Source organism: Miscanthus floridulus, chromosome 10, assembly GCF_019320115.1.
Source record: "Miscanthus floridulus cultivar M001 chromosome 10, ASM1932011v1, whole genome shotgun sequence".
Lineage (NCBI taxonomy): Eukaryota > Viridiplantae > Streptophyta > Magnoliopsida > Poales > Poaceae > Miscanthus > Miscanthus floridulus.
Window position 1 is genome coordinate 51023188 of NC_089589.1, and position 14509 is coordinate 51037696.

The following is a 14509-nucleotide window of genomic DNA, read 5'->3' on the forward strand; positions in this document are numbered from 1 at the left end:
AGGTGCCGGCCATCGTGGCATGTCAGGAGGCACCTTTAGTCCCGGTTGGTGTTACCCACCAGGACTAAAGGTCCTTTAGTCCCGGTTCCTGACCCGGGACTAAAGGACCCCCCTTTAGTCCCAGATGCTTGCTCCCGGGTGGGGAACCGGGACTAGAGGGGGTTCCCCACCGGGAGTAAAGCTCGGTTCTCTACCAGTGTGAAGTTTGCGGATGGTATGGTGAACTTCTGATTAGCTTGGTCCCCAAAGCCTGGTGTAAGTGCTCCCAGAAACGAGCTATGATCTGTGGGCCTCGATCTGAGATTATAGTCCTAGGTACTCCATGTAGTCTCACGATCTGGGAAACATATATCTCAGCATATTTCCCAACAATAACCCATATTGAATCGTGACCTTGTGGTGTCATTGGAAGGCCTGTGATAAAGTCCATACTGATTTCCTCCCATTTCCAACCCGGAATAGGCAATGGCTAAAGTAATCCGACAGATTTCATATGAACAGCTTTCACTCTACTACAGTTATCGCACCTAGCGACATAGGCTGCGATCTCTTTCTTCATCTTAGTCCACCAAAAACGGGTTTTCAAATCTTGATACATCTTACTACTACCTGGATGGATAGACAATTTGGACGAGTGAGCTTCATCTAAAATTTGATTCCTCAGCTCATGGTCTTTTGGTACCACAAGTCGGTCCTCAAACCATAATACACCTCTTTCGTCCAATCTGAAATGCTTGGTTTCTTGCTTTTGCATTTTTCTCTTGATGTGACTTATTCCTACATCTATCTGCTGTAGCTCTATGATTTTGCTCTCAAGTGAACAACTGATCATGATATTGTGTAGTACAGCAGGGTGTAACAAGTTGAATCCATCTTCCAATAATGCTTCTATAGTGTTGCAATGAGACTTTCGACTGAGTGCATCTGCTACTACGTTAGCTTTACCCGAATGGTAATGCACTTCTAAATTGTAGTCCTTAATTAGCTCTAACCATCTTCTTTGTCTCATGTTCAGCTCTGGTTGGGTAAAGATATACTTGAGACTTTTGTGGTCAGTATATATATGACATACATTGCCCAACAAATAATGTCTACATATCTTTAATGCATGAACAACTATTGCAAGTTCCAAATCATGTGTAGGGTAGTTGACTTCATGCTTTCTTAATTGTCGAGAAGCATATGCAATAACTCTTCCTTCTTGCATAAGCACACATCCCAAACCTATTCCCGATGCATCACAAAATACATCAAATGGCTTTTCAATGTCTGGTTGTGCTAGCACAGGTGTTGTAGTCAACAAAGTTCTGAGGGTGTGAAAAGCTGCTTCACATTCTGGTGTCCATTTGTACTTCTCATCTTTCTGAAGTAGTCTAGTCATAGGCTTAGCTATTTTTGAGAAATCTAGAATGAAACGACGATAATATCCTGCTAACCCTAGAAAACTCCAAACTTCATGAACCGAAGTTGGGGCTTTCCAATCCATGACCTCTTGTACTTTTGATGGGTCTACCGAGATTCCATCCCTTGATAAGATGTGACCTAAGAAAGGTACTTTGCTTAACCAAAATTCACACTTGCTAAATTTCGCATATAGCTTATGCTCCCTCAATCTGGATAAAACAACCCTCAGATGTTCTTCATGATCTGACTCATTTTCCGAATAAATCAATATATCATCGATAAACATGACCATGAACTTGTCGAGTTCAGGCATGAATACCGAGTTCATCAGGTACATGAAGTAGGCTGGAGCATTTGTTAGTCCGAAAGACATAACCAAATACTCGTATAAGCCGTACCTAGTAGAGAAAGCAGTTTTAGGTATGTCCTCCAGTCTGATCTTTATCTGATGGTAGCCTGATCTCAAATCAATTTTGGAGAATACCTTTGCCTTTGCTAGTTGATCGAACAAGATGTCAATGCGAGGCAATGGATATTTGTTCTTGATGGTCACAACATTGAGTGGTCTGTAATCTACACACATTCTCAGTGACTTGTCCTTCTTTTTCACAAACAAGGCTGGACATCCCCACGGAGATGAGCTAGGTTGGATAAGACCCTTTTCCAATAGATCTTGTAATTGAACCTTAAGTTCCACTAACTCATTGGGTGGCATTCTATAGGGCCTTCTTGATATGGGTGCCATACCTGGCACTAACTCGATCTTAAATTCCACATCCCTATCCGGTGGTAGACCTGGTAATTCCTCTAGAAATACATCCAGAAACTCACAAACCACTGGGATATCACAAAGTGTGGTGGTTTGGATAGCACAATCTAAATGTTGGAGTTCCAAATTGTGGGAGAGTGGTACTAGAAAAGCATTCCCTCCCGTGGGTTCTCTCAACATAATAGTACGGGTGAGAACACCATGATCCTTCATCCAATTCATGCCTAAGATTACACTTATCGATAACCCAGGCAATATTATAAAATCTGTTGTGTACTCCCTCCCTTTATAGAGATGAGCACATTTTTGACTATCTTTTTGGTAGAAATGGTACACCCTGCTGAACTTATATTATAACCCCCTTTGCTTACTTCAATTATTTCTTGATCATGTCTAGATGCAAATGCTTGACTCATAAATGAATGAGAAGCTCCTGAATCAAATAAAACAATAGTGGGATGCTTATTGACGAGAAACATACCAGCCGTGACAACTTCTCCAACGGACACTTCCTCAACAGCGGTATAATGCACGTATCCCGAACGTGCCCTTGCGTTCGCCTTCCTCTGATTGTTCTAATTTGGGTTGCCATTCTTCTTAGGGTGGGGGCATTCCTTGGCCAAATGACCCATTTGGTTGTAGTTGAAACATGGCTGATTATTCCGAGGTCCGGTGGAGCTCCCCTGACTGCCAGTCCCTTTTGGTAAGGCAATAGTGAATGCCTTACGGAATGGTTTCTGTGGTCCGTTATTCTGAGCTTTAGGTGGTGGAGGCCTAAACTTGGGTGCAGGTGGACGGAATTGTGGCCTAGCTGTGATAGGCGCTTTTGACTATGAAGATCTAGAGGCACCTGCCTCATATGCCCTCTTGCGACCCTTAGCAACGGCATGCATGTTATTGTGGTTTTCTTGGGTCAAGGCATCACTAATAAACTCATTGTACATGGCACACCTAGAATTAGCCATGGTCTTCATCAGTTTGGTACCCAAACCCTGCTTGAAGCTCTCTATCTTTTTTCTCCTCAGTATCCACAAAACCTAGAGCATATCTGGATAGGTTGTTGAATGCATGCATATATTCTGTGATGGTCTTTGTTCCTTGAGTGAGCCTCATAAATTCAGCCGCTTTCATGCGCATTAGGCCCGGGGGAATATGATGTCCCCTAAAAGCCAGCTTGAACTGTTCCCAGGTCACTCGTGCATTAGCAGGCAGAGACAACAAGAAATGTGTCCACCAGATCCCTGCTGGTCCTTGCAGCTAATGAGAAGCATACTCAGCTTTCAGATGCTCTATGACCCTTAGCAGGCGAAATTTCTGCTCCATGGTGTTGAGCCACTTGTCAGCCTATAGTGGTTCCTCAGCCACCTTGAAGATAGGAGGCTTCGTATCCAGAAATTCCTTGAATGTACTATGCTGATTTGGCTCGGCCCCTGGTTGATGTGGGTGGCCACGAGCGGCGTTTTGTGCGATGAGGCGCAAAGCTTCTTCCATTGTCCTTTGGCTCCCCAAGAACTGGGTAAAGAACTCCTGAGCGGACGACGGTGGTGGTGGTGGTAAGTCATCATTATTGCCATCATGGCTGCTACCAGCTCCTGCACGGGTGCGCGTCATCTACGAAGTTGCAACAATAAGCGATTATTGGTTGATGCCACAAGATTGCAGATGAATCATAATCATGCCAGACTGAAATTACTGGAGAAAATTCTCAAATTCACAATAAAAACAGAGGCATAACAATTCATTCTCGCAACATGACATCACCAATTTGATCGCTCATCAGACTCATAGCACGTTAATATCCAAATCATGAGCTCAGATAGATCAACTAGAATTAGAGTTTTAACTGAACGTGCAATAGTCATGCAAATAACCATATTACATGATAGTTCAAATCACCAACACCAAATCCAAACTACAGGTCCATTATATAACCAACGATGATACATTAAGTACTTATACTAAGTAGTACGCGATCTAATCCTTGTCATGATCACTATCGAGGTCAGAGATAGGATCATCTCCTTCCTCAGGCTCCTCATCATCATCCTCTTCCATATCTGGACCATCCTCTTCCTCATCAAGGATAGGGTTCAGCTGGTTGTTCAAATAGTGCACTTCATGCTGAAGATTCATTACTTGAAGTTGAGCTTGTGCAAGCTGTTGACATAGGCTCCTTTCAGCATGATCCTAAGCGTGGCTCATGTCACGGTGCCTATCTCGCTCTATCCTTAGGTTAGCGACACGGTTTTCTACTGCATCACGCTGATGTCTAGCTGTGGACACCTACGCACGGGCGGTCTCCAACTGCTCCTGTAGTCCTGCAAGTACTGCTTGATCATTAGCTCTAACTTCTTGAGCTGCTGCTCTCTGCTGATCCACTTGTTCCATTTGGGCATAAAGAGCGCCCAAAGCTTCATAAGCTTGGTCAGATTCCCTTCAGGCTTTACTTGTGGCTTTCTTTTGCTTGCGCACACACTTCTTGAGCTTGTTTTGCGCGGCTTTAGCTCTCATGAGTTTGTCCATGCAGGTGGCGTATGATTCCTGCCAGAAACCCCTAGTGTCCTGGTGTGCACAAAACATCTTCATCATGGTAAACATTGCACTCATGGAAGGACTAGAGCTTTTCACGCGCTCATCCCGATCTTTGATCAAAGCATTTTGGCTACGTTGTTCCCAATTGGTGGTGGATGGATCCACCCAAGGAAACACACTCGCTGCACTGCCGGTAAGTGCATCTCCATGTTGTTGATAGATTTGACTTAACACCTCGAAGGCCACTACTTGGGCAGCCTCCCAAGGAGTCTTCCCTTCCGATTCTGCCTTCCACTCCTGCTAGAAGGGCGGTTGTGTGCGGGCTGGTATAGTGAGCCACACCTCATACCATGGCTGTCCTTCCACATACTCTTTGATCCAATGATATTGGGGCAGTTCATGGTACCCCGCAAAGTGCAGAACTCCCCACAAGAGGGTAGGTGTTCCAAAAACATTTAGGAAATTCTCACATCCGATGGGTGTTGCCATCTGTACCATCAACATGTACACTTGGTGAGACAAGGCCATAATGGATAAGAGTTACATAACCGAGTAAGAATTTTATAAGGGGAGGAACAATTTAATTATGTGAATGGTAATTATCATGATGCATGCTCATTCCGTACGTCCTCACAAACTTAGGAAAAAATTTGTTTCTAACGATAGACACGGTGGCATACATACGTTCTCTCATATGTAGCGTAACTAGTCGAGCTACACGTTTTGTTGTTAGTATACCTGCATAAAATTTCATTTCAGCCCAAACCCATAATGAAATATGCGGAATGTAATTTAAATACTTCCATATATGTATACCCATACATATACTTTAGTATCAAGCTACCTGACAATAATTTAAACCCACAATTAAATACGTACCATATACACATGAAAGCATGCATACATAGCCGTACCAAAGCTAAATCTCCCCGACCGCACGCTCACATCTTACGGTCATACCACTCATCATCTTACCTTGGCGTAGAGGCATTTGATCCATACATTACCATTTAAGTGAATGGCATCCATACAATAGCACGCCGTATGGACGACGAAGTAAAAACCCCCATGTTAGTACTTAAATAGCCACCTAATAGTCCTTAATTTGGGCATAAGGAAGGTGATCATTGGCACACTGTAGGTTTCAAATACCTATTAATTGCTAGAGAAGGGTTTTTGGAAAACAAAAACTTTTATTTTAAATACACATATGACAATTAACGTTGAATATGGCTCTGATGCCAGCTGTCGTAGAACCGACCAATTTATAAGAGTACAAGTACAATGGCAGCCCGCAAGCGGTCGCACTGTCATATTTGAACCCATATAAACCCGGTAGTCCATCGAGTACCACGACGGGTCTCGATAAACGATTACAACAACCAAGATCGTACAGGATTCAACATACATGCCACATATTACATAAAGTTCACAGATACATTTTCATCATCAGAGTACGAATAGAGGTTATTACAAACCAAGTTTGACAGATAAAGCGGAAGCAATTAAGTTTGAAAATAAAGTTTCCAACATAGTTTGATACAGTGCCAAGTAGGATCATGGTCCACAAAAGCAAAGATAGGGATTAATAAAGAAGCCTGCCCAAGGCTTACTCCTCATCCATGGCGGGATAGAAGCAACTCTTGCAATAACCATGATACACAGTGCCATCTGCAATAATGGGAAAAAAACCCTGAGTACGAGAAGGTACTCAGCTAGACTTACCCGTCATAAACCAGAAATAAAATGACTCCAAGGATTATGCAAGGCTATATAAGTGGAGATAGCTTGACAACATTTTGCATAAAGGCAATTGACTTAGTTGTACAATTAGGATTCCTTTATCAATTAATTATAACTATCCATCTCTAGATTAGCAACGATCATGTGCCAAACATGTGGTATATCAATTTAAAAGCATACAATAGTAACCATAGCAGGTATTATACTTCCATATTCATTCGAACTATCATGTTCCATAACACAGTTACTACGATGTTGGGACTAGTCAAGTTTCTCACTATCCGGGAGAGACGGCGATTCGAATCGATTTCAACCAGCTCGGAATTTATTCCTAACACAAACCCAGGCATACCGCGCGAAGGCAGCCTTAGGTCACCTTTGGTACAACTCAGGTCCACATTTTGCTGGTACGTACCGCGCCACACAATCTGGGACACCAGATGCCAGGATGTTTAGGCCTAGCCTATCCTTGGGCTCAGTCTGATCGCCCCGTGCAAGGAGCACACAACAGAACGGGTCCTGGCCTGAGTTGAGCTACTCGGCTTTGCGGTTGGAACGAGTTATCCGGCCAGCTAAGTGAGAGACATGCGTTCAATCTTGTCAGAAGTGCCAACAATAGTATGGTCCTTAATCGACACAGACGGGGATAGATCCACACCCAAGACCTCCATGTCTTGTTGCTTCTCTATCGACATCCCGCCCGGTCTCGATTTTCTTTTACCCCATGGTTCTATTCCACAATAGCAAATATAGCCAACCGTGCTCTGGTATCCACCTATATCTCGCAGGTGACAGGACATCACCTGACTTCTACCGGTCTAAGCATGGCTAAGCATATATTCGATCCTGGACCTATACCGGTTAAAGGTGTAATATCTGGACAAGGAATGTATATACATAAGTGGTTCCATTCAACTCTTATAACCTAATGCATCAATCATAAGTACTTAAGTAATCATTTGTAAAATACTAGGAGACTTAGAATGCTCTGGGCTTGCCTCACAGAAAGGAAGTGGGGCAGTGGTCAGGACACTCCGGAAGCTCTTCAGGATTCTGCTCCACGCCTTCGGGAGCTGCGACTTGAGGATTCTCCTGCTGGTCCCCTTCCTCTACCTCGTCGAATTCCAGCAACGTTATTTCTTCCTCTGATCCTAGATGCATGAATATGGCATAAGATATGACGAATGCATATATGTTAACAAGGGCATCATGTTCTACTGAGCAGGTGCATATCTCTTCTTGATTATGCAATTAATTACTTCAACAATTCATCAATTATCTCACAAACAGCAGCTACTTGTTTTACTCATAACTGGAGTTCTAATTATCCAAAAGCAGTGATCCTGGACTTTCTGGAAAGCTTATAAAATTACCTACAACTTTGTTATTAACTATTTTTACAGTAAACATCATTTTTATCATGCAACTTATCAAACTCCAGAATCTGTCCGGAAACTATTCTAATTCGCATTATGACGCAACCATACTTCTACTTCATATGAGTATTCAAATTTTTACAACACAAGGTCTACCAACAGTTTAAGCACACCAAATACACTCAAGAAAATATAATGGTGAAGCCCAAGCTATTTCTTTATATGCCTTTATTATTTTATTTAGATACAAAGGTTAAATAATAAATATATATCAAATGTGCATCATAAATTCTTAAAAATTTACAGTGCCTTAATAATGCTATAAAAAGACTATTGTAAAAGTTTTATGCCATTTTATATAGTAAAACATTTTATACAAAAATGACAAGACAAAAAGGCTTACAATAGCAAAAATAGAAAACCCTAGTGAAAAGTGTCAAGAAACAGATTTCCTAATTTTCTTAGCATCCATATACTACTAGGATAACCTCCAACAAATTTCATGAATATTGGATTCCTAAATAATTTATAAAAATTCATACAAGGATTACCTATTTATAAAAGAAAAATCTATAACTACAAATCTATGCACGCGCTGATCCTCAAATTTTTACCAAAGCTCATACATATCAAGAATAGCTTACCACAAAAATTTCATAATTTTTGGAGCACAGGAACTCTAGATATAAAATAAACAAGTTTGCATGCATTCAAAAACACATTACAAACTTCCATTTAAATCTTCCAAAATTTCTACTGTAAGTGTCAAGATCATATTTTTCCTAAATACTACACTTCCTAGGGAACACTACCAAATTTATTTCACCATTTTTGAAGCTACCAAATTGGAGATCTAAAAATTACAAAACACACTCAAATCTGGAATTAAATGAACTATCCCATACTCTCACTGCCGTTGACCAGTGGGACCTGCTGGACAGAGGACCCATGCGTCAGTGAGACGAGAACAGAGCAGGCGGCGCTACGCTACCGGCGCGGCCAGAGCTCACCGACGGCGAACTCGCCGGTGGTGACATCATCACGGTGGGACCTACGCGACCTAGCGCATCTATTGCACTACTTGGTCGGCCCTATTGTCAGCGCTAGTGCCGACGACGGTGGCCATGGCGGCACGGTGAGGCGGGACGACGACGGTACGCCGGTGACGACCTCGGTGGCTCAATCAAACGCATGTACAAGCATCTACGAACTACGAGAAACCTAGCGCAACAACTAGCGTAGCGAGAGGTGGACTGTGGCGGCGTGGCCACGACGACGGGGTTGGCGGTGGGGCTCCGGCGAGCTTGCGCGCGGCGCTGTGGCTTACCAAGCACCGTCAGCGAACACGGGTGGACGCAGCGGGTTGCTGGGGTGGCGGTGGAGTGCTGCGGTGGTGATGGAGTAGCTAGGCGCGAGCTGGTGCCTTCAACGGCGATGGCGGACTCTCGGCGCTGCTGCTTCGGCACTGCGGGCGAGCGAACGGCGAAGGAGGAGAAGCAAAACGAAATGTGGCGCAGGTGAGGCTCTCGGTCGCGTGCAGGGGCTTCAAATGCCGTGCTCAGGCGCGTCATGGCCTGTGTGGTCAGTGCAACGGCGATGCGCGGCCGTGGCTGGCCACCATGCGGCGGCTCTGTCCTGATACCGGTCGGCCACCGAACGGCGTTGATCAGTTCTTCAGTCGCGCGATGATCAGCCTGACAGCGGGTTTTCAAGCCGATGTAATTGCTAATCCGTGGCTCCAACGTGCAAACACTCTACATCAAAATGGTAGACCTATGTACCAGCTTCATTTCTTGTTCAAGGATCTCGTGCTAATTCGCAACCGAAACGGAGTTATATCATCCCCAATGTCAGCCTGTTAGTCGGTCAGTGAACATGACTTAGAAAAAATTTATTAGTGTTGACATGTTGATTTTTCTGATTCTTGTGATCCAATTTCAAGCATGTTAGGAGCTGAATCATTCAATGACCCAAAAATAAAAGTTGTTCCTTAACTCAAATACTACAACTTTGCTTTAGTGACCACCTCCTTGCAAGGTCTCTAACACCTAGTTCAAATTTGGTCAAACATCTCACATTTAAAGAATGGTACACTTCAAACTATGGCTTAATGACCTATTTACCCCTAAGCATAAATATCAAAGTTGTTCATAATGATACTCTAAACATGTTTAAGCAAATTACAAGGTCATACAATCATTTCATGTATTAGTCACTCATAGAGCTATTTAGTGTAATCACATGAAACATGACTTGATCATGGGAAGTGACATTCATGAACCATGTTCCATTTGCTAACCTAAGTATTGCCAATATATTCTTGTGACTCATATCAACCATCTACATGTATATACTCATGATCATATGCATATACATATGAAGACATGAAATAATGAGAAAAGTTGCATACGTTTAAGGAAACATGCGATAACAAGCAAATGTTGCAGATGTTTCAATCCAATGTTTCAATTGTAAATGCTTGTTTATGAATGCTTGATGCTCATGCTCATGTTATGCAAGTCAAGTTATGCAAGGCTAACACCCGAGGTGTTACAGCCACAAGCATCCAGAAATGACTCATATCTCTCAAAGCTTCTGAGTTTTTTTGTGACACATGCTAGTTAATGAACACGGCCAACAAGAAAGTAAAAACAAGCTTGACTTTCTGCTGCCCAGTTCTACTAATCCTTCTAAAGATCAAGAAAAAAAATTATCCTTTCAATAGATAAACTGAATGATAATAACAGCAATGTCAACTGTAAAACATATGTAATATATAACTAATGTTGACTTTAGCAACAGCACAATATATTAACATGCTAATGGAAAAACCCTCTGCTTCTCCAAGAGTAGCAAATTAGTTTTAAGTCCTAAACTATGAGCATATTATGACCAAGCAACATCAGGAAAACCAACAACCTACCTACCACAAACATAGAACTTTCCCTGTCTTCAGTCAGTCATTCCCTGAATAGCTTTTTGAACGACAAAAACAATAGGTTGAACACAGTCCAGAGAAAGATTAGTACATTACAATATGATGAAAGGGCAGACCAGACAAGAATAAACAAACTAAGGGACAACATAAGAACGCTTATAGTGCACTAAAATATCAAATGGGCAGGGTAGACAGGAACAAACAAACAAACCGACAACAAATCAGACAACATTGCTCAGCGTAAACCCACACTGACAGTATTAATAACTATGCTTGCCAAAGCCTCCCCATAACTGCAGAAAACCAGGTAGTAACCAACTTTAATCTAAAACACGAAAGATGTTTGTCTCCAAAAACATATAAATAGGCTAATAATAAAAGCACAATAACAAAGCAGGAAATTAAGTGGCCCTAGGCAAGTTACCACATGGATTAACGGGACAACAGACATCGAACTTGCGGGAATAAATGAGGGCAGCTCAGACTGAATGTGCAGCAAGCATTATGTATCACAGAGAAAGGAACCAGCAAAATTCAAGGACAAACCAAAGCATACAAAGACAACCACATTGGCAAGGACACCAGTGTGGATTATAATAAACGGTCTCCAATAGGTCCTTAATTTGAAATGATGACATACATCCCATGGATCAATAACATAGATGGTCTTTAATTTAACTAAAAGAACACAAGAGGCCTATTTGACTTAACTAGATAACATTGGGCCACACGATAACATTAGCTAATCATCATTTAAGTCATAAATTATTTGACTTAACTAGATTACATTAGGCCACAAACACAGCATATAGACCTATATAGCATATATAGATAGATAAAACAGATAGCAAGGCCGCAGACAGTGTATGATCGCCATCAGTCATCTCAGTTGGTATCGAGTTCCTGGACCTCCACCTCATCCTCGCTGTCCTCCTCGTAGAAGTCAGAGAGCCGGTCGCTGAAGTCCGAGTCGACCAAATCAAGACGATGAGTCATGGGCACAGACCAGCTCGACATCCACTGTTCGTGCTCCTCCCTCTCTGCGACAATCTCTGCGACAAACTTGTCGTCCACAAAGACGCACCCGTCATTGGCGTCGTACTCAGCTCGCAGCCAAGCCTGGTACTCGAAGAACTCGTCCCTCACGGCGTTGACCCACTCGACGCAGTCGGGCCCGAACAAATTGGAAGGGATGTCCTCCCTCCTCCGGGACAGGACCCACTGGACCTCCTCATCCGGCAGCTGCCACAACCCATTCCCCACCGGAATCAGCACGCCATCTCTAGTCACATCCGCACCAGAGGGCTTCTCGATGCAGTCGGCCTTGACCACCGCACCAGAGGGCTTCTCACCGGAGGACTTCTCGATGCAGTCGATGCAGCCGGACTTGACCACCGCACCAGAGGGTTTCTCGATGCAGCCGGACTGACCGTCTGGGGCCAAGCATCCCTTCACCGGACTCGTGCGACCGGCCGCGGCGGCCTTCGACGAGGCCGGCACGAGCCCACCGTACGGGATCGCCCGATCGACGGGCACATTCACCTCGACGAGATCTGAAGGGCAATCCGGACCTTCTCGCCTGCCGGCGCGTCCGCTGGGAGCAGAAGGAGCCGCCATCGCAGCCAGCAAGCCCCACCGAACGTGTAGTTTCTTATGCCGGCGATTTCGATTCGCGTGGCTGGATGGATCAACGGGGATTGATTGTGTGGTGGGACGATGTGGCGGCGGTCTCCTTCTTCTTCTGCTTATAAAGGGGGGGCGACGAACCCTAGTGCTGCGGTTGTCCAGTCGGACTCGGCGTGCGAGTCCGGCTCGGAATGGATGCAGTTCGGCCTTGTCATGATTCTATTCTCACTGTAATGGTAACAGTGATTGATGTGACTAAAGTTTGTATCTATCGCTATATATGCTTCTCCATGTGAAAAGGTTGTCTATCAGTGTTAGAATGTGAAGATTTGCTGAAACCTGATAGCCTTCGGAAAGAAGACTGATGGACTGCTTTAATCACGGTAATAATAAGTTTGTATCCAAATTGTATGTGCCTAAAAGTTAGTGACCTCTGTGTCTCTTTGAATCTATTGTTGCACTGCAGGCGGTATTGGGTGTGTTTTGCTAGAAGATATTCCCCAGTAGTACGCATCATTGGTGAACTGGATTGATGCTGCATCATCCATCCCATCGATGGCGATGTGATACAGCATCTCTTTCCCTTTCAGGTTCATAACTTTATATGACATTGGCTAAGTGCTTTTAGACGGAGTCATCAAGTTGGCTCAAATGTAGTACAGCAAGCCCTCCTTTCTTTGGACTCCAAATATGTCTGAGCATTGCTACGAGGAAATATTATGGGTTCTCGTTGGCCAGGCACAAAGCCTAGCTCGGCCCGGCCCGGCAGCACGCCATGCCCTACCAGGCCCGGTTTGGTCAGGCTGTGCCTGGCCCGGGCGACCGGAATGCTCATCTATACATGGCAATTTGTTCTTTGCACGCCGTCGCGCCTCATCCATCAATCATGATTGGGGCTAGCGAACCATGGCGAGAGCCTGCACTAGTAGAGAACAGACCTTTGATCCAAGGGCCAAATCAGGCTCTAGTCCCGGCATTTTTTGCGCCCGGGACTAGAGAGACCTTTAGTCCCGGTTGGTGGATCCAACCGGGACTAAAGGTCCCTGCCCAACGGCTCCTGCGCCAGGTCGTTGTGGCAGGGGACCTTTAGTCCCGGTTGGATACACCAACCGGGACTAAAGGTCGACCTTTACTCCCGGTTGGTGGATCCAACCGGGAGTAAAGCTCTTGTCCTGGCTGGTGGCGTGGCCCGTGGCTGAAAACATACCTTTAGTCCCGGTCGGGTCCACCAACCGGGACTAAAGGTCCACCCTATATATACCGACCGGCTTCTTCCTCCCCGAGCCCGCCCGAGACCTCAGTGTTCTCGCTCTTCCATCCATTCTTCTTCGATTCTCCGTCGATTTCTTCGATTCCTCCGTCGATTCTTCGGTTCTAAAGGTTACCAACTTCAAACTCTCATGTTTCATCATTGTCTTATCTCATTTTGTTCACTATATATAATTATATATATATGGTTCTTTATTGTGGTTTTTTTTTCATTTGTAAGCAATTTGAGCTCAAAATCACTTAAAGTTTGCATATTTACATTAAGGAAGGTTAAAGTAGCTATTAAAAACTAGTATTCACCGTTCATTTATAGCATGCATAGCACACTTCATTGTTTAGAGATATAGAGAATTTTAGAGTTTTTTTTAATTTTATTTTATTATAAAATGAGAAATTTATAGTGTATTAAAAAATGAGTATAGAGAGTAGATGGCAACTGCTTCCGGGTCCTCGGCCTCTCATGGGTTCCCAAAGCGACTTAGGCCGGGCCTCCCACTCATTGCATGCGGCAAGTGTTGTGATGAGACAAAGATTGTGATGGAGTACCGAGTGAAGAAGGAGGGTCCGAACAAGGGTCGCATTTTCTACAAGTGTCCGGATCGCAATGTGAGTTATTTTTTCGTATTTAATGACTATGGTTAGTTTATACCTATTTTCATGATGGTTGTGATTAAAGTTCTAATTTATGTTTTAATTTCAGTGGGATGGCACTGGATGTTCAGGCTTCTACTGGGAGGAAGAATATGTTGAACTCATGCAAAAATATCTTGCACAACAGGCAGATATGGTGGCTAATGATGTAGTGATCCAGCCAAAGAAGCCCAAAGATGTTGAACAAATGGGAGATCTGTT